Source organism: Furipterus horrens, unplaced genomic scaffold (assembly GCF_987537825.1).
Source record: "Furipterus horrens unplaced genomic scaffold, mFurHor1.1.pri manual_scaffold_6, whole genome shotgun sequence".
In the NCBI taxonomy this organism is placed as follows: domain Eukaryota; kingdom Metazoa; phylum Chordata; class Mammalia; order Chiroptera; family Furipteridae; genus Furipterus; species Furipterus horrens.
Genome location: NW_028327176.1, coordinates 108,634,866 through 108,655,173, shown reverse-complemented (window position 1 = coordinate 108,655,173; position 20,308 = coordinate 108,634,866). Strand labels below are relative to the sequence as shown.

The 20,308-nt window shown below is 38.3% G+C and overlaps 1 protein-coding gene across 8 annotated transcripts in view; it reads left to right on the top strand.

The window, feature by feature from the left end:
- The window catches only part of DST (dystonin), a 435,492-nt gene that overhangs the window by 171,536 nt on the left and 243,648 nt on the right, over positions 1–20,308 (top strand). The window lies entirely within an intron of this gene.

The window sequence follows — 20,308 nt, the reverse complement described above, 5'->3', positions numbered from 1 at the left end:
TCACTGCCAACATTACCTGGCCAGCGTACTTTCGCTGGTGTGCCCCCAAAGAAACTACTGCCACTTACTCTTCCAGGACCATGCCAATCTGTAGATGAAATGGCATTCTGTTGATCTTGACTGTGGTTGACAAAGAAGGGACAGTACGGATTTGTAGGCTTCTATTAGGGATGTTTTCTGTGTGACACCTGGCAGCAGCAGTTCACGAAGCGGTCTAACTAAAGTGCTGTTCTATCAAAGAGGATTGGTGGTTTTTCTGTTTAAGTAAATATTGCCTATATTTTCTGTTTGTTAAAAACCCCAACATGGTTTTATACAGCCTTTTAGAAGTAAGGTCGAATGTGTTGTGACCTAGAAAGAAAACTGTGGTGAGATTAAGTGCTATGCATAATCAGTTAGTGAGTTAGTAGTCCCTGATTTGAAGAGCTAACATCCACCGAGTGTCTGCTGTGTGCCAGGTACTGTATTTAATCCTTGTGACATTCGTTGGCAGTTGGTTTCACTTTATAGACCTGTGTGAACTAGAGCTCAGGGAGGTTGAGTAATTTCCCTCAGATTAGCAGCTGGTGAGTCGTGAAACTTGAATTTTAATTTAATCTGTTTTAAGAGCCCTTATCTCTCTGAATTCTACATTCATAGATTTTACTATTAAAGTATTCTCCGCTAGGTACATATTTCAAAGTAAGGTATGTGGTTTAAGATGTATTTTGACATGTTTTCATAGTTTTCTATTAAATCTGTGCTCTCAAAGTGTGTTTTCTTTTTCTTTTGCTTTGAGGGGACTTGAAAAAAACCAGTGATCCATTTACATGCTTTGTTTTTTGTGGGTATGAGGGGATAGAAATCCTATTTCCATTAATTTAAAATGTATAAAGGTGATATCATTAGAATGTGAGGTGATTCTGTGAAGCTAATAGGTTCTTTAAGGATTCACTTTGCTTAGTTATAAATAGATGACAAGAAGGGCAGGTGGAATGAGGGCTTTACTTGGCCTAGAGTAGGGTCTCTGGGGGAGTAGCTGTCCTATGAGAGGCTTAGGGCCCATTCAGTCACATTCACACAGTGTGCATCTGGAACTCTTTGTGTTTCAGGCTACAGTTTCTTGGCTATGTCAGCATCTTTATTGTCTGGGCCCAGAAACCGTTTAGTGCACCAAATCAGGAAGGGAAATGGGTAGTGTGCTAGGGACAAAAGGATTGAACTGTATTAGGGGTTTCTGATGTTCATTAATAATTTTGAATGAGGGAAATATGCCAATGGCTGATAATGTAAAATAAATTAGAGCTAAAAGAGCATTGTAGTAGTTACAAATTCAGTTTCTTGAGATATTCACTGTTGCTACTTGTAATTGATGATTTTTTAAAAAAAGTTTGGGTACATAAGTATTTAAAAATTTTTTTTTACAAAGACCCACCTTAACAGTGGCTTTAAAATGATCACGTTTATTTCCGGTCAGGCAGCAGTCCAGAGGTAGGGAGTCCAGGATGGTGCGCAGCTCAGTTTCATGATGTCGGCCAGGGCTGGTATGATGTTCAGGGTAACGGACGGTGGTGGTTATAAAACATGTGTGCAGTTTCTTTGCTCTTTTTCCCATTGAAAGTTGGAGTCTTTGTCTTCTCCCCTTGAATCTGGTTGGACACCTGCCTCACCTGTAACTAGAAGAATGTGGGGTTAGTAATCCTGCGTGATTTCTCAGATTAGGTCGGGAAAAATGATGCGGCTTCTGCCTTGTTCTGTGGGGTGTTGCTTTTGGAACCCTAAGTTACTATCGTGAGGCCACCATTCTGTCAGGCCACATGTAGAGGCTTCCTGTGAGTGATCTGGCTGACTCCCTGAAATGAGGTCCCAGATCATAGCTAGCATCAGTCACTCGACATATGAGCAAAGGTATCATACTTTCAAATGATTCCAGCCTGCACCTGTCAAGCCATTCTGGCTGTTGAGTTTTACCAGCTGAGGCCTAGACACCTTGGGATAAGCTGCATTCCCTCCACCTCCCCTTCTATGGGTTTGAATTTCTGACCTACAGAATTTATGAACCTAACAAAGTGATTGCTTTACACAGTTAGGTTTTGCGGTGGTTTGTTATATAGCAACAGTAACCAGAACAGAGACCCAGATTCCTTCTGTGGTATTGCTTTGCCACCTTAGGCTGTCACCCTCATGTGGTTCTTAGATGTTTGGCTACCACAGCTGCACTCTGGGCATCTGGACTGAGGGAATACAGAAAAAAAGCTATGTTCACATCTCATTGGCCAGAACTTAGCCAGAATGTGGCTACATCTAGCTCAAGGAAGACTGGGAAATGTGTATTATTTCTGGTGACCATGTACTTACCTAAAAATTAGAGAATATAAAAAAAAATTAGAGAACTTCTTTAAGAGAAAAAAAATGCATGGATGTGGGGAAAGCTGTAATTTCTGCTATACTTTTAATGGCTGATCATATTAAATTCTTTACTTTGTAGTTTGTAAGTGGTATCTATTTCGCTCATAGGAAAATTTTCATTTCAAAGATCATTCAGTAGCAGGTTTGCTGGATTTGGGTTAGGATTTGAATCAGTTAATAATAATCCCGTTTTGCAAATTAAAACAAAGCCACAGTGACTTAAAGAGAATTAAGTTTACTTCTCTCTCATGTATAAGAAGTCCAGCAGGAGGCAGCCCACAGCTGGCTAAGAATGGCTGCACAGATAGTGGTTAATCTCAACATTATCAGCAGCCCAGGTTCTTTTTATCTTGTTCCTGCGGCCTTCAGGTGCTTCTTTGTGGTTCAAGATGCTTGAACTTTATGCATTAGGTGGGCTTCCCAGCCAGTGGAAAGGAAGAAAGGGGGAAGAAGGGATAAGAGGCACACGGGGTGTTATTCATAGAAAATTCCTCGAACTTGCCTTGTGACTCTGCTGCTTTTGGTTCATGGACCAGAACGTTCTCGTTTGGCCATGCCTGCTTGAAAGCATGGCTGGGGAAGTATAGTTTTAATTCCAGGCCACCATGTGACCTCATCAAGATCTGGGTTCCGTAACACCTCATGAGTCATCAGGAGGCTCTACCGCACACTGTCAGTTAGAAAAGAACTGTTTGGCTTGCCAGACCTTGGGCCACATTATGTATTATAACATAGAAGAAATGGTTATAATATGCATAGTAAGTTTAAGAATGTTTTGATTTACATTTGTGTTCACATAAGACTTTCAGCTGTTCATTTGCCACTATTATAAACACTTGAGTTTTTAGGAACATCTGATGTTTACTGGCAGACTACACATGGCCGTGTACACAGACTGTCACTGTTTTAGCCTCAATGCTGAAAGACTTCCCTGAAAAAGAATAATCCCATTTTTAGGGTATACATAATAGGGCCATCTGTCCTTGTTTCTCAGTAGTCGAAAGTTGCATTGTTTGGGGTTTTGCTTTTCTAAAAGTATACTTTTTTATTTTTTTGCTCCCTGGAAGGGTTTTCCCCCTTTGCTTTAGAACTGAAATAGTCTGAATGAATATTTTAGCCATTTCTGGTGCAAGACTGAACTAGTTGTGAGGCATTGATTCATCCCCATACCACATACAGTTGCTATAGAGCTTTTGTCTTGTTAATACGTCTCTTGAGAAAGAACCATGACTCTTTGTTGTGCTCTGGATAAAGCCGCTTTTCTGCCCTGTGTAGTAGTAGGGTTGAATGATTTAATTCACTATTAATAACTTGGAAATGCAAAGAAAATATTTTCTTTGCTTTTCCAGCTTCTCTGGTTGTCTTCATGATTCCACCTTCTGATTAGTAGAGAAAATGTACTAAAGTTGAATATGTTTTAAAACTTAGCCTGATGGGGTAATTTTAACAGTCTCTCTGTTGTACTGATTCTCCTGGATAAAAATGCCTGTTTGATGTACATAGCCCCCCCCCCCCCCCTTTTTCTCTGGGCCTCTGTCGGGGGGAGATGTAACTTCTGCAACCATGCCTTTCTGGGGGAAGAGAGGTTCTTGCACCTACCAGTGTGTCTTTATCCTCCTTTTTAGTGCCTCCAGGGTGATGCCCCTTTTCTGCCTGATCCTTGCCACCATGTTGGCCACCAAGTCCCAAGTCAGCAATCAACAAACTTGGTTCCTGCTGGTGCTACACGCCCCTCTGTGGTCTGGCTGGGATGCTCAGTTGTTTCTGGCCCATGTGATCGGCTCTGCAGCCCTTGCTAAGAAAACCTCTTTTTTCTGCCACGATGGCCCCTCTGGCCAGATGGAGTCACTCATACCTCTGTGTCTAGGCCATACCAAGTAGAGGCAAGGATGGCCTCCTTCCCAGGGTGCTGAATAGGGAGTTAGGGCTAAGAGCCCCCTTGTGCCATCCACATCACTGCTCACGGAATATACTATCTCCTTTTCTTGGGACCAAAGCCTGGAGAGGGGAAATTGATCCATCTTCTTGACTCTTTCTTCCAATAATATACTGTTTCCTATCCTGCATTCCTTATATCACATGTTGCTTTTAACTAGCTCTGTGACTCTGCTGTGATAGCTTGGAAGGGGTATCTTTTCTACCCTGGAGAAGGATTCTGTGAGTTTCATCAGGTACCTGAATAAAAGGAGGCAGGGAGGGGGGAAAGGAATAAAGCAACTTGTAAAATTCTCTTTAGATAATTGGATGGCTAGCAAAGTTATAGTCTTCTTAAGTAGACTAGTTTTGCAATGCAGAAATGTAACATTTCTATAATCTCTTTTTTTAAGGCTGACGAACACTTTATGCTAAAAGGCAAAAGAGAACCTATGAGTAATTTTAAAATATCTTATTACACTTGCTTTTAAGGTGTGGGAAAATGTTAGTCTTCTTAAACTTTGTATCATCTAAATCAATCTCTTTGCTGGCAGGGTTTAGGAAGACTATGGAGCTTTGTAATGCAAAGACCTGTGTTCAAGTCCTGGTTACCAGCTAGGTCAGTGGCTCTCAACCTGTGGGTCGCGACCCCTTAGGGGGTCGAACGACCTGTTCACAGGGGTCGCCTAAGACCATCGGAAAACACATATATAATTACATATTGTTTTTGTGATTAATTGCTATGCTTTAATTATGTTCGATTTGTAACAATGAAAACAGATCTTGCATATCAGATATTTACATTACGATTCATAACAGTAGCAAAGTTGCGAAAATAATTTTATGGCTGGGGTTCACCACAACATGAGGAACTGTATTAAAGGCTCGCAGCATTAGGAAGGTGTAGAACCACTGAGCTAGGTGATGGGTGATAAATCAATCTCAATGATGCCTCTATTGTTTCATTTTTAAATGTGAATAAGAATTTACCTCACAAAAACATGTGAATATGAAGTGAGACGATTATGTGAAAGCACTCTGCCACCTCTAGAGTGCCGTGCAATTTTACTGGGACTGGTTTCCCTGGCTCACATTATGCTCATTCATACGTGTGCACTCCGGCTGTTGTTCCTTCTAGTTAGAGCCTACAGCTCCTCCTTCGTGCCCACCAGCCTGTCATGATCCTCAGATCACACCGGTCCTGCTACGCTTAGCTCCTGTTCTACACGTGCTCAATAGCCTACTCATTGTGTGTCAGATAGCTTATTTTTGTTTTCATTTCCCCTCTGTATGGAAATACTTTGATGGTAAAAGCTATATATCATATACCTATGTCATATCCCATAATATCCTTATATTATATGCTCCTTTAAGCTAGTTCTCTTTACTTCTTTTTGTAAATTAAAAAAAAAATTTTAAAGGTTTTATTTATTTTTAGAGAGAGTGGAAGAGCGAAAGGAAGAGAAGTAGAAAAACACTGGATTGCCTCTTGCACATCCCAGCCAGGGACCTGGCCCACAGCCCAGGCATGTGTCCTGAATAAGAATCGAATTGGCGACCTTTTGGTTCACTGGCTGGTGCTTAATCCACTGAGATACACCAGCCAGGGCCCTCTTCACTTCTTATATATTTCATGTTTTGGGGGTTTTCCTATAATCCTAGGGCACACTTTGGAGCTGAAAAGAATAGGCATTGGTGGGTATTACTACAAGGCAGTGAAGTAGAAATGATAATCCAATTATATTTATTTCATAGTCCTCTTATCTGATCCCTTTGTGATTTTGAAAAGTATCTAACCTCTGAATAACTTGTAACTAGCTGAAGTTATTCAGTTTATAAAATAAAAAGCATATGTTTTTTTAAAAGCATATGTTTTAATTTAAATGTATTATCTAGATGTAGTTTTGACTGTTAGAAAAGATTTTTAGGTTTTAGAAATTTATCTTTAAGCTGTGGAGTTGTTTCTTTTACCACAATAAAATATTTGTGGCTCAGAGGTATTTCTTTACAGTTGGTTTGTTTGAATCCCGATCTAATATATGTGAGATATTAATATTGGTGGCCATGTTTACATGTATAGCTCTTGTATCTTCTCAAGGGCTATTTCTTAGTTCTTCAGTTACTGTAGTTAAGCCATCTCAGATTTCACATATATTTAGCTAATAAATATTTATTCTCAATGCCTTTGTTTTCTATAAATTAAGAATAATAACAGATCTCCTCTGTGAAGATGTAAAATGCTTAGGACAGGGCCTGGCACACAGTAAGTGCTATATAAACGTCAAGCATTGAACTTACTGTGTCAGAACACATGCATATTTTAAACATATTAAAAGCTTCTTTATCAGTATTGCCAAATTCTCATAAGGTTACTTATACCAGTGGAGTCTCCCGCCGGTACTACGAGGGTGCCTATTTTTACCACACAGAATTAGCAAAACTTCCTCATATGCATCTGTTGTTAATGGCACATCATCATTTATTTTCTCTTCTTTTCTTTACTAGTCCTGATTTTTGTTATATATTTTACCTTCTCATTAATAAACGTGTGGAAACAACAAAAGAATGCATTGACTATGCTTTTTTATTTATATTTTCTTTTTCTTAGAGGCTAGAATATGACATGTTATTTTCTCAGATGATAGGTAGTAGGAGGGGTCATGAAATTTGAAAGTTTGAAACCACTCCTCTAATAGTAGATGGTAAAGGTGCATAGAATATTTTAATAAATGCCTGGAAGGAGATCTGAGAGGAGTATCCACTTCTTCAAAATTTGCCTTTAGTTTTCAAGAAAAACAAAGTGGACACAGCAAGAGTCCTATAGAAAGTTAATGTGAGGAAATGACCAGCCCACCGAGTTGCTCTGGTGGGCAACTTAGGGAGAAGCTCTTTCCTCATCTGACTTCAGTCAGAGCTCTTTTTCTCTCATCTGTTTTATGTTCTGGGTAAGCTTTGAGTGGGTGACTGTGGCCCTGGTTAAAACAGGGGAGAAGTCTCCTGCACTCCAGACACTAGGATGTGTGCCTTTCCCTTTGCTCCTCAGTGCTCACGGGTGTGGCTGTAAGGAGTGGAGTGGCAGTGGCAGGCTTTCTGGTGTTGAATTTGGGTCACCTGCTGTGTAACTTCTGTTGCCCCACAAGCTGTAAACTACATTTAAATGCAAATTGTTTGTGTGGGAGGTAATCTTATGAAATGAGCTCAGGGTGAATTTCTTTTCTAGTGGTTCTGAGGAGTTGTCTTTGGTGTTCCCCACCCTTATATCCCTGCTGCTGCCTCACCCTTAATTTCCATTGACTTGAGAAGTGTAGCTGAACAACCTGAAAACATACTCTTAAATCCTTGGTCGAAATAAAAGAGACCACAACTGTATGAAGGACGTTACTAAGACTTCTACGTGTCAGTTATACCTCAGCCAAAATGAAAAGAATTCTATGTCTCTTTTTTAAAAAGTGAAATTTGTTAGATGAATTTTTGACTATGTATAAAGGCATATTTGGCTTTGTTCCTTGGACCACAGTGACGAATTCATGGTACCAGTCAGTACTTATCAAGAAAGACTGATTATATTCAAGGTAAAAGGAATTAGAACATTCCATGGTACAGTTACCTATAGAGGCTTAAATCAGAGAGAGACAAAAACTCCCAAGTTCTTAGTTTTGTCCTTGTATTGTCACTTTGAACAGACTGCAGAATTTCTCTGTACCTTTTTCTGCTCTTCAATATAGACAAATTTTATGCTGTTTATTTGGTAAAGGGATTATTTCCTCAATAGCTAAAGACATTTTATTTTGGCTTTTCTTTTTCTGGAATTGATAAGGTAGGAAATTCCAGCACCTTTTTGTCTTATGTTCTTTCGCAAGTTTCTTGATTTTGGTGAACATATGGGTTTGTTTCACTCCTGTGTCTTATTCCTGTAAAAAGGGCTTTAGAAATCGTGGTTAAACCTCAGCTCAGCTGCTTCCTTGCTTAGAGAAACATTGGGCAAGATGACGTTCTTTGAAATTTATTAATTTATTTTTAATCAGTAAGCTTCAAACAATGATATGGAAACACAGTTCTGGGATTGTTGGGAAATAATATGAAATTCTGTAGTGCATACCAGAGTAACTTTGATGTGATTTTTACATTCATTCTAGGTGCTCAATACATATTTGCTAATTGAATTAAAGTGAGTAGGGAGCCAAGAGTATTTGTTGAGGGCCTGCTATGGCATATTTATACTATATCATCTTATTTAATACTTATAATAATTCTATGTTATAGGTATCTAGTAAGGTATCTGAGAGCATGACTCTATTTTCAGATAAGGAAAATTGAGTTTCACGGAAGTGCAATCCTTTTCTCAAGCTGAAATTGTTAGCTAGTGTTGATTCCAGGATTTGGACCCATGTTTATATTGGTTCCTTGTCCTCTTGCTGACTCTTCGGTCTGTTCTCTGTCCCTATCATACCTACCTCCGATCGAGCAGATAGTTAACTATATAAACTATTTAAAGTTTAATGGTACCTTGTTATGTACTGGATGTATGCGGGCATGTATTATCTAAAGAGGGTATTAGTTGGGGCAGGAAATAACATAAAGGTAAGAGAAAATTTGATTCAGAAACCAATAAGTCATAACATTTCAAAGAAATCTGTGGAATAATATACATTCACTAGAGTTTGTTTCTAATTTTATCTGAGCTACTGAAAGTGTTACTTTGATATTTTTTGAGAGTATCTCTATTTATTAATTTGAACCTTAAAATGAATGGTTCTGTTTTCCTTATGTATAGTAGTTATCATTGTAAAAGGTTTCAAAACTAAAGACTTTAAACCCCAAATTATCTAAGGTATTCAAAAACGTAATAGATTTGTCTCATGTATAAATAATGTAGAATAGGTGCTTATTTAATTTATTTTCATCAGTTTATATAGTATCTGTACACACTGGGTTAGATTCTTACTCCACCTCTGAATCTGGAAAGACTAAGATTGAAAACTTTATTAAAAGTAATTTTTAAATTTTTAATTACAGGTTTATAATATTATATTAGTTCTGTTTGTACAGCCCAATGATTTGACAGTTATATAACTTACAAAATGATCACTTTTATAAATCTAGTTCCCATCTGACACCATACATAGTTATTACAGTATTATTGACTATGTTCCCTATGCTATATTAATACCCCATGACAGTTCTGTAACTGCTAATTTGTACTTCTTAATCCCTTCACCTTTTTTACCCAGTTGCCCAACCTCCCTCCCATCTGGCTTCTGTCAAAATGTTCTCTGTGTCAGTGAGTCTGTCTTCTGCTCTGATAATTTGCTTATATTGTTTATTAGATTTCACATATAAGCCAAATCATAAGATTGAAAGCTTTAAAAGAACTCTAATTTCTTTTGTGTGTGTGTGTGTTTGAATAGAATCCATTCTTTTTTTTAAAGTATATTTTATTGATTATGTTGTTACGGTATCACAATTTTTTTCCCCTTTGTTCCCCTGTGCCCAGTACCCCCCTTCCCTCCAGCAATGCCACCCCCTCCTTAGTTCATGTCCAATGGGTCATGCATATAAGTTCTTCGGCTTCACCCTTTCCTATGTTATTCTTAATTTCTTTATGTCTATTTTGTACCAACCAATTATGCTTCTTAATCCCTGCACCATTTCCCCATTTCTCCCCCTTCCCCCTCCCAGCATAACCCTCCAAATGATCCCCATACCTATGATTCTGTTCCTATTCTGCTTTGCTTATTTGGACTTTGTTTTTATTTTTTAGATTCAGTTGTTGATAGTTGTGAGTTTGTTTTCATTTTAATGTTTATAGTTTTGATCTTTTTCTTAAGTACGTCCCTTTGACATTTCATATAATAATAGTTTGGTGATGATGAATTCCTTTAGCTTTACCTTGACTGGAAAGCACTATCTGCCCTTCCATTCTAAATGATAGCTTTGCTGGATGGAGTAATCTTGGTTGTAGGTCCTTGCTTTTCATCACTTTGAACACTTCTTGCCAGTCCCTTCTTGCCTGCAAAGTTTCTTCTGAGAAATCAGCGGAGAGTCTTATAGGCAGCCCTTTATAGGAAACTCTCTGCTTTTCTCTTGCTGCTTTTAAGATTCTCTCTTTATCTTGAACCTCTGGCATTTTAATTATGATGTGTCTTAGTGAGGTCCTTTTTGGGTCTAGCTTGTTTGGGACTCTCTGTGCTTCCTGGACTTGTATGTCTATTTCCTTTGCCAAATTTGGAGAGTTTTCCTTCATTATTTTCTCACATAAGTTTTCAATTTCTTGCTCTTCCTCGTCTCCTCTGACACCCCTCTGGTTTGGATGTTGGTGCACTTAAAGTTGTCCCAGAGGTTCCTAATACTCTCCTCATTTTTTTCAATTCTTGTTTTCTTATTCTGTACTGGTTGACTGTTTTTTGCTTCCTTATGTTCCAAATCATTGATTTGAACCATGGTTTCCTTCCCTTCACCATTGGCTTTGTGTGGATTTTCCTTCGTTTCATTTAGCATAGCCTTCACTTCTTCCCTTATGTATTTGCCATCCTTAAGCATATCTGTCAAGCCTGTGAGCATCTTTATCACCAGTGTTTGAGCTCTGTGTCTGTTAGGTTGGCTATTTCATTGTCACTTAGTTCTCCCACTGGAACCTTGATCTGTTCTCTCTTTTGGGCCATACTTCTCTGTCTCCTCGTTTTGACAGACTCCTGTGTTTGTTTGCCTCTCTGTCTTAGGTAGAGCTGTTGCACCTGTTACATTGTAAAGGGTGGAGCCTTAGGTATTTGTCAGTAGATGGCGACCTGTTTCACCATGTTGTGGTGCTATATGTGGGGGAGGGGCCTGAGAGGGAACAATGCCATTTGCTCAGCAGTTGCCCCTTTTCCAGCCACTTCTCCCACTTCCGTATGGGACTGGCACCTCTCTAGCTGTTGCCCTGGCTGTAGTTTCCAGAGTGGGTGGGTCTTCAGATGTTCTAGGACCGTGGGGGCTCTTCAAACAAGCGGACTCTGCTGAGAGACCAGCAGTTTCTTCCTCCTCCCCAACCCCTACTGGTTTGCATAGTCAAAAGCAATTAGGCTCTATTTTCCCCAGGGCTGGGACCATGAGCTGTGTGGTCTGGTCTGGTGCTGGGAGTGCTCCTCAGGTGTCCCTCCTGACTTTTTAAAATGTGTGACTGCGATTTCTGCCAGCCTGCCACTGCTGCCACCACACCACATCCTCTTTACTCCGGCTCCGCCCCTCCTACCTGTCTGGATGAGTATTTCTTCTTTATATCTTTGTCGGACTTCCATGCAGCTTGATTTTCTGAAACTTCTGGTTGTCTCTAGTTTTGAGGTAGCTGTATTCCTTCTTAATTGTGGAGGGAGATGCAGCATGTCTGTTAGGTCTCCATCTTGGCTGGAAGTCAGAACTCTAATTTCTTTAAGTTAGTGTAACAGATAAAGTAATTCCAGAAAATGTCTGTCCTTAACAGTGACTCAGAATGTCAGCAGTTAGAACACATGCAATACTTAAATGTGTTATCAGTGTACCTATAGTGGGAAGGTTGTGTTTTTAGGAGACTTCAGTAGGATAAAGGAGATTAATAGCAGAGTTTAGTATTTTTATTTTCAATTCTTGGCCTGTTGTGAGAACAGATACCAGTAAATTCCTATTCAGAGCAAAAGCCAGTTCCTCTCTGTTCCCAGCCACCCAGACTGTGGATAGGCAGCTGCACAGCTGCGGCACTGACGGTAAAGCGAGTAAAGTTGCTCACTGGGGGTGGGTGGTGGAGTGGCAGCCAGGAGTAGGTAGACAAAAAAGCATTTGTGAGTGGAGGTCTGTGATGTCTGTCATTCTACGCCATTTATGCCTCAGCTTACTTAGCACATTCTATCCTTGTCCTGTTCCTGATTCCTGACAAGCTTCAACCATACTGCATTTTCTTCTGTGACAGTTGAACTTAAAACGAGGATACCCTCTAAGTAGGGTAATTTTTGAATATATTCTGTTACTGATTCTCCTTTTAGAGACTTTCTACAGCCTGATCATTTTGTATCCCAGCCTGGGCAACCATCCTGTTAAGTATGGACAGTTGTGCCACCACCTCTTCTCTCAATCTCTAGCTCCTCCTATTTATCCTCCCCCAATCCCTCCCCTCCCCTGTCCTCTTCCCTCTCCTCTCTCTCTTCCCTTCTGCAGCCTGTAGCCTAAGAGTAAACCTAACCATACCTGAAGTGGGGGGTGTACTCTGTCCTGCGTGTTAGTTTTTCCCCCTATACCTTCTATAGACAGAGAAGGAAAACTCTGACTCCAAAAACCTCCGCTGCCTTGCGGCATACCTCTTCAGGGGAAAGGCTAAGGGAGTAAACCCGACAGAAAATCCGGAGCCGGAGTCCCTAAGGCGGTTTGACGTTGTAGTCAACACCGGCAACTCCTGCGGCGCACCTGAAGCCAAGCTGTATTGACTCCGTCTTTCCCTTGGACCCTTCAGCTGCGAAGAGAGGGGGGGGTCTGCTGCATGGGCAACAGCAGACCCTCCATATCACCCTGCCCAGGCTCTGTAGCTTCAGCTTCACTGGAGAGGACACTCCAGCGTCATCGCAAGATGTCAATTCAACACGGGAGGAGACAGATACCGTGTCACTCCCGAGTAGGACTGCACAACCATTCTCGGCGGTGCAGATAGACTCTTAAGAAGCTACACCATTGTCTCTCGAGACGGACGGCTGCCGACGACGACAACCTTCTATAGAGTACGAGAGTATTGAATACATAAAAGAATTTGAAACACTTTTATTCTCACAGTTATTAGTAATAGTAATGTACTGTGGAGGAAGAAGAAACTTTACTCTTCTAGGTTCTTCCAGCTGGTCTAATAATCAAATGGACATGAGACAGATTAACAAGAGAAAATGACCAAATAATTACATATGTATGTCTAGGAACCTGACATACACAAGAAAGTCAGAAACCCCACAGCATGAGTGGTTCAGAGACAGAAAGTTACAATGAGGTATGTAGGACATTCTGAATTAAGGATGAGGAAGAGGCCTTTAGGGCTTCAGAGGGGAGGAAGGCTAGTCTCAGGTCTCAGGATGATAAGAAGAGCAGATGTTCAGTAATTAGGAGTTTTCCCTGTCCTATTGATAGGTCCTAAAAAGTTATTTCCGGGAATAACTCTTATTATGGGTAGGGCACTTAATTTAAATTCTTTAAAGGAGAGGTAAGAGTTTCTTATGAGCAGCAGTGTCTCAATTGCTTCCAACTTAAAATAACTCACATTCCAAAGTGACAGCCTTTTCTTGAAGCCTTTCAACACAGATACGTCTTTGTAAAAGATTAAAACAATCTGGAAATATGAAGAATGAAATATGAGATATATCACACCAATCCCCTCTCCTTCAAGCTTCCACTCTCTTGTCCTGATGAAACTGTTCTTTTTCAATCTGTTGTGAGTCCTTTATACATTTTTATTGTTTTGCATTTTTTCACTTAACTATATATTTTAGGATCTTCTTCATTTCACTGTGTGTAGGATGTGTGAACTATATTTTATTCATCTAGTGTTCTATTGACGGACATTTCAGTGGTTTCGAACATTTTGCTATAGTAAACATCGTTGCATGCCAATCATATATATGCAAATATTTGCAAGTGGAATTATTGGTTCATAAAATATATGCATTTTACTTGTAACAGTTTTCCAAATTGCCCTCAGAAAAGCTTTTGCCGTTGTACACCTCCACCAGTATTGCTTAGGACTACCTGTTTCTCTGTATTAGTTATTATCATTCTTTATGCCACTGTGAAATCATTTGCTTTGCTCCCAATTCCTGATGAGAAGGGAGCATGAGCATCTACCCATATCTTCATGCGCCATTTGCATTCCTTCCCCTGTGAATTGCATGCTCACATCATTTGTAACTGGTGAGGGGCTGTCCTTTTTACCTGTGGATTAATGAGTTATTCATCTATTTTTGGATATTCTTGGTGCGTACTATATATATATATATATATATATATATATAGCAGATAGTTTCTTTCAATTGGTCATTTTTTAGACTTCATTTATAGTATCTGCTATTACTTCAGTGCCTTATCACCCTTTATATTTTCAGTCTTTTTGTGTTTTGTAACTTGTTTTGAAATAATCTCCCTACCCAAGTATTTTAAAAACATTTTTTTGTATTTTATTTAATGGTTTTATTTGTTTCTAAAATTTTCTCATTCTCATTTCTAATATTGGAAAATTTTCTCATGTACTGCCAGGTAGTATAAATCTGAAGATTTCATTGTAACTTTATGTCTGAGATGCATTGTGAGTTCCCTGCTCATCTTGAAATATCTCCTTTTTCAGCTATCTTCCTTTCCTTGGCAGATAAGGGTTTTTGAAATTGTAAAAGCTTCTTTATGAAGATTATAATTTAGATATGCTAATAATTTCTTTTTAAAATGAGGATTTAAGCCACACTTAGTATTTAGCACAAAAGCTGTAGATTGATTATGCTCTGGTCAAGGAGGGACTGTAGCAGAAATCAATGTCAATTTAATTTAGATTCAAATCCTAATGAATAATAGTTTTATAAAAACAAAAGCTAAGAAAATCATCAACATTGGGAATTTAAAGTGCTAAAGCCAGTAATAAAAGACAACCTAGATCCTTTTTATGCTGTCAATTCTCATAGAAGAGGAAGCATTCTGTTTGTCATGGAAAATTGAACCTTGAAAATGAAAGGAAAGAGCCTCTCTCAACCAAAGTTTTAAAGTATTTTTTTTGCATCATGCAACATCGTAAGAATCTTCTGTTGCCAAAAGTAATTACCGTGGAGGCAGGACAATTCTCATTTTTGGGAGAACAACTATAGGCTTTGCAGTAATAACCAGGCTAAGAAGTTCCTGGGAAATCACATATTTACAGTTATTAATTTAGCAGTGTCTTTTCCCTTGGCATGATGGAATTTGCTGGTTTTCTGTTGCTGAAAATATGTAGTGATCCTTTTTGGTTTGTTATTTTGGAGTTATTGTTTGTACAGTTTCTATTCAGGCATGCCCATTTGACGTTTCAGACAAACATAGGCGTGTTGAAGATACTTGGGCCGTTGCTTCTTTAGAATAAGGGTTCTCATTTTAAACATTTTTTTTTCATTTCTTCGTGCTCAAAAGTGAAGTTCTTATAAATTAGAGACTCCTTGTTTTTCATGCAGTATTAGATTAGGGGTTCTATTATTTGATGACAGAAAAGAAGTGGGTTTTGGAATCATTTTTAAGACCCCACTTAGACTGAGGAATATTAGCCTAGTTTCTTAATCTTTTGAAACCTTGGTTTTTACATCTTTAAGAGGAAGATGTACCATCCAACTCAAAGAACTGTTAAGATTCAAGTGAAACTTTATGTGAAGTAGACATAAAGGAATCCTTCATAGTGGTATTCCCCTGAAGGATATGTGTTCAGACTGTAAAACTGATCTTTCCAAATCACCTTTCTAGCAGGCATCTTAGGATGAACTAAACAAGTGAGGCTGGGTGTTGTTTCTGTTCCAGGGGAATTCTGCCTGGGGTGTGAGAAGAGAGAATGTGATGAGCTAGTTCAGCAGTGAAATCGAACATCCTATTGTTTTGCCTCATTGCCAAGGAAGCCAGAGAATCAAACTTTCTTTTTAAGGGACTTGTGTGAACCACCTTAAAATTAAAAGGAGAAATAGGTAATTTAGTTTCTTTTTAGTATTGCTATATAGGGGACCCTACCAAATAATGGAGGAGGCTGGCTTTGCTAATGTTTGTTTAAAAGGGGGAGTCAACAAGTTTTCAGCTTGCAAGTGGGAGTGTCTAGTCACTGTTTTCCTTTCTACATAGAAAGTTAACAGGACTGTGACACACCAAAGTTTGTACCGAAAGAGTTGAGGGGACTGTTGGACAGATTTCTCACAGAATGATGGGGCAGCTCATGAAAAATGATCAAGACTGGAACGCAAAGCTGGTGGTGCTGATGTGCTGTATAGGTCAGTAGTGTCACCTGTAATATCACTTTCATGTTTTCAGAACCGAGGAGGGAAGGCCGTGCTATCAGCGTTAGTTTGCATGGTGGGAGGTTAGCAGGCTGAGGGGTGCCTTTCAGAAATCTGGATAGGTGCCCTAGAGAGAATTTCCTCCCTCTTGTTGTGCATAGGGAATGCCTTTAAATAATCTCAGTATTATTATGAGTGTGGTGTGATACTAAGTGGGTTTAGCTTTTGATCGAATTTTCCTGAAAACCAGTTAGTGTAGTTTGTAATAATAATTAATGTTCTTTTTTGCATATATATCTTCCCAATTTCTGTTTTTCTTTGCATTCTGTATTACATATTTTCAGCCACATTGTACTGTATAAGGTGACCAGACATTTATATTTTCATTTAAAACTTACTCTATAAATGAAATAATTTTCCAACAGAGGACTGTTTTAAAAATTTATTCAGAAAAACAACTGAATAGTCTGTAAAACCAATTGAATTGGTTTACATCTCAGGAATGAGTTTCCTTTTTTGTTGTCATAGCAACATTGCCTAAATATTAATCTCAGTGTTAACCATCAGTCACTGAAATGAAATAAAGCACCATTATGAGACTTGTAATTGGAAAATTAGATGGTGCAATCTGGAGTACTCCCTTTTGAAATAATGGATATTACAGAAAGTGGTAAGTCACAGTCTCCCCAGCCTTAAATTATTCTCTGATTATAAGTTGCTTTCCTGAAGAAAGTTGAGGCCCTCAAAGTCCACGTTAACTCTCTTCTCATTGTTGTAGCATTGTGGGAGCCTAGTGTTAAAGAACTCCCCTTGCTGTACTTGAATGGGACTCATCAAGGTTTGTCATGGTTCAAAAGATTTGGGTGTTACTGTTAGAAAACACTATCAGAATTTATGAATTATGTGTGTTATTTAGTTAGCTTAGTATTTGTATTTTCTCATGAACTTTAGTTGTAGATCATAGTCCTCAGATATTACCTGTCAAATATTTAGCACCTGTCTGAGGTTTTCAGCATATTTTCAGCTTCTAGCAGTAACCACCACAGACAAAACTTCAGTGATCAACATAACCTTTTTATGGTTTATTATTTCAGTGAATGTCTCATCTGTACTTGGAGGTCAATTATTTGATTAAAACAGCGTTCTCATTATATACCACATGTAAGAAATTAACTAATAAGTGACTGGTCTTTAGAACATATCTGTTCTACTTCTTCATGTTCCTTAAAATATAGGATTAGTTTTAATTTATTTTTATATTTTATTAAAAATTTTAAAAACTAATCACAGCATATGGACTTTATTTGGATTTGAATTTAAACAAATGAACTGTTGAAAAAAAATTAAATAACATGGATAATGAGAACCCTTACTGGATTGTTGATAATAATAAAGAATTACTGTTAAATTTTTTGGTGGAGGGCCAGTTTTCCTTAATTTAGAAAAAAAGAAATAGATTATATTAACTGTTATGTACCAAGAGGAGAGGATTTTATATAATACACATAACATGTTAAATGTAATGGAAAAGAATAAATTTGTTCAGGTTCATATTATTATGTAATGATTCAATAAATTAATGAACTTTATATGGAAGCTATCTAATTTTTAATTATAAGGGTTTTAAATTAGTAATACATTTTAATTTTTTTTTTCTTGATGATTTTACTTTAGGATCCTAGGCTATTCATTGGATGGGAATAATATGGATGTTGCCTAGGAAGTAATCTTTATTTTTTTCCTCTCCGTTTTCTTTTTGCTGGAGGCTTAGAAATGCTGAAAATGTAATATGAGTAGTAGCCATTGGCACAAAAGTTCCATTGTTTGCATGTACTCGTCCAAAGTTCACATCACACAGCAGGGCAGCATTCCTCAGCACCCTGCCTGTGATTGAGGTGTGTTCAGCACTTCCATTTGAAAGATGACAGCATCTTGGGGTAATGGAAGCAACTCTGGAGGGAATGAATCAGTGCTTGGGTTCTAACTATGGCTCTTTCAACCTGAAGTTATTAAACCAGGGTTTTATTTTGGTAGAGAAGTCTGCACATGGTTGACTTCTGTCTTGCTCCTCTACTTCCCTTCCTTTCAGCCCCACCTGGCTGCCCAGGACAGGGTTGCTCTTTCTCTACTTCATGCTTGCTCACACAGTGAGTGCCACATCCTCTATTCTGTTGGGGTGCTTGTCACACTCCCTTCTTGTTAGGGGCCCTCTCTAGATGATGATCTCTCAACAGCAAGGGCGAGTGCTCTTTCTGTCCAGCCATGTGGTCCCAGCACCACTGTAGCCCTGGGCTCATCCAAGGACCTGATAGATGCTGGGATGGATGAATGAGTAAATGAGGGGGGGGTGTAGAATCTACATTTTGTCAGTAAGGAGGACTTGTAGATTGCTTCTCTTTCTTTGTTCTTGCCTTAGGTACTAATTAGCAATTTAGTGTCATTCTGAACTTGTTAGGAATAGCAAGGCTGAAAGACGTTTCAGGTGCCATATTTTACTTTAAGAGATACGGTGATGTATCTACTGTAGGTAATTAAATAAGTGACTATACATTGTTATTCTGAGTTAGATTGTCCTTTTTGAAACATAATTCACATCATGATATTATTTGTTGAATGCATAGAAACATTATGATGTCTTCTGTGGGGTAGACAAAGATGAGTGAGGTGTAGATGATGCCCCGAAGGGGCCAATGGACGATTAATAAATATTTTGTGGATGATATCGGTTAACAATTATTAGTATCATTCATCTTGGCACAGAAGTTACAAGGAAAGTGTGGGGATTTTACATTGGGAATCAAGTAAATTTGACAATTTTAACATAAATTCTGGGCATTTATATTCAGATTCAGCAAGCCTCTATCTTCTAGGTCTGCTTTCTGCAAACTCTTCAACATTTTTTAATACTGCATCTTAAGTCAAGAAGCAGACTAGATGTTTGGGGCACTGAAAATGAATTTGTCGTGAGCAGACCCAATGATAGACTAGGCTACGTTTGGGAGGATTTCTTGTTTGTTTCTCCATGATGGTGGTGGGAAACAGAAAGGGTTTCAAGGAGGTGTTTGGAGAATGCATGCTCCTGAAATAGAAACTAGTTTATATGATCCGTTTCCCTGCCCTTTCATGTTGGCATGGAAGTGGAGGAGAGCTCTGAGTAACATGCCCTCACTGAGTAGCTTGGCAAAGGATTGAATCTGAACAGACCATTGGATTGCTTCACTGAAGCTGAACAATTTTTAAAAATCGTTGGATACATATTTTGCAGAGCTTTTATTTTGCTATTGTAAACACTGGATTAATGTTCTTATGGAAACATTATGTACGCAACAAAGTTTTAGAAGTAGACTTGCTGGGAAAGAGTGTATATATTTTAAGGCTTTTGATATTTATTGGCAAATTGTTCTAGAGCAGTGATGTTCAACAGAAATTTTTATGATGATGGGAATGTTTTCTATCTGTACTACCCAATATTTTAGTTATTAGCTACATGCGGCTAGTGAGCACTTGAAGTGTCAGTAGTGTGACCGAGGAAATGAATGGTTAATTTATTTTGTTTTAGTTAATTTTGGTGTAAACTCAAGTAGCTATATGTGACTAGTAGCTACAGTATTGAATAGTGTAGGTCTAAAAGATTTAAACCAAATTACATTTCCACTAGCGATATACGTATATATGTGTGTTTTCTCCCTGTGTCCTTGTCAACATGATAATTTTTCATAAGATCTTGGCAAGTTGATAGATTAAAAAACTGATTCACATTATTTTATATTCCTGTTATTTTCTAGTGAGGTTTGGTACTAGTGAGTATTATTTTTTTCAATGGATTACCTGTCTGCATATATTAAGAAGTTTATCTTTTTATTTCTTATTTCTGTTTTTTTGTATTAATATTAGTAATCTCTGTCTCACAGATAATATTTCCCAGCTGATTTATTTTTATATTTTTGTTTATATTTAAATTATTATAAAGTGCATACATATTTTTAATGCAGGGCAAGCATTTTCAAAGAAACTTTAGTTCCATTGAAATAGTT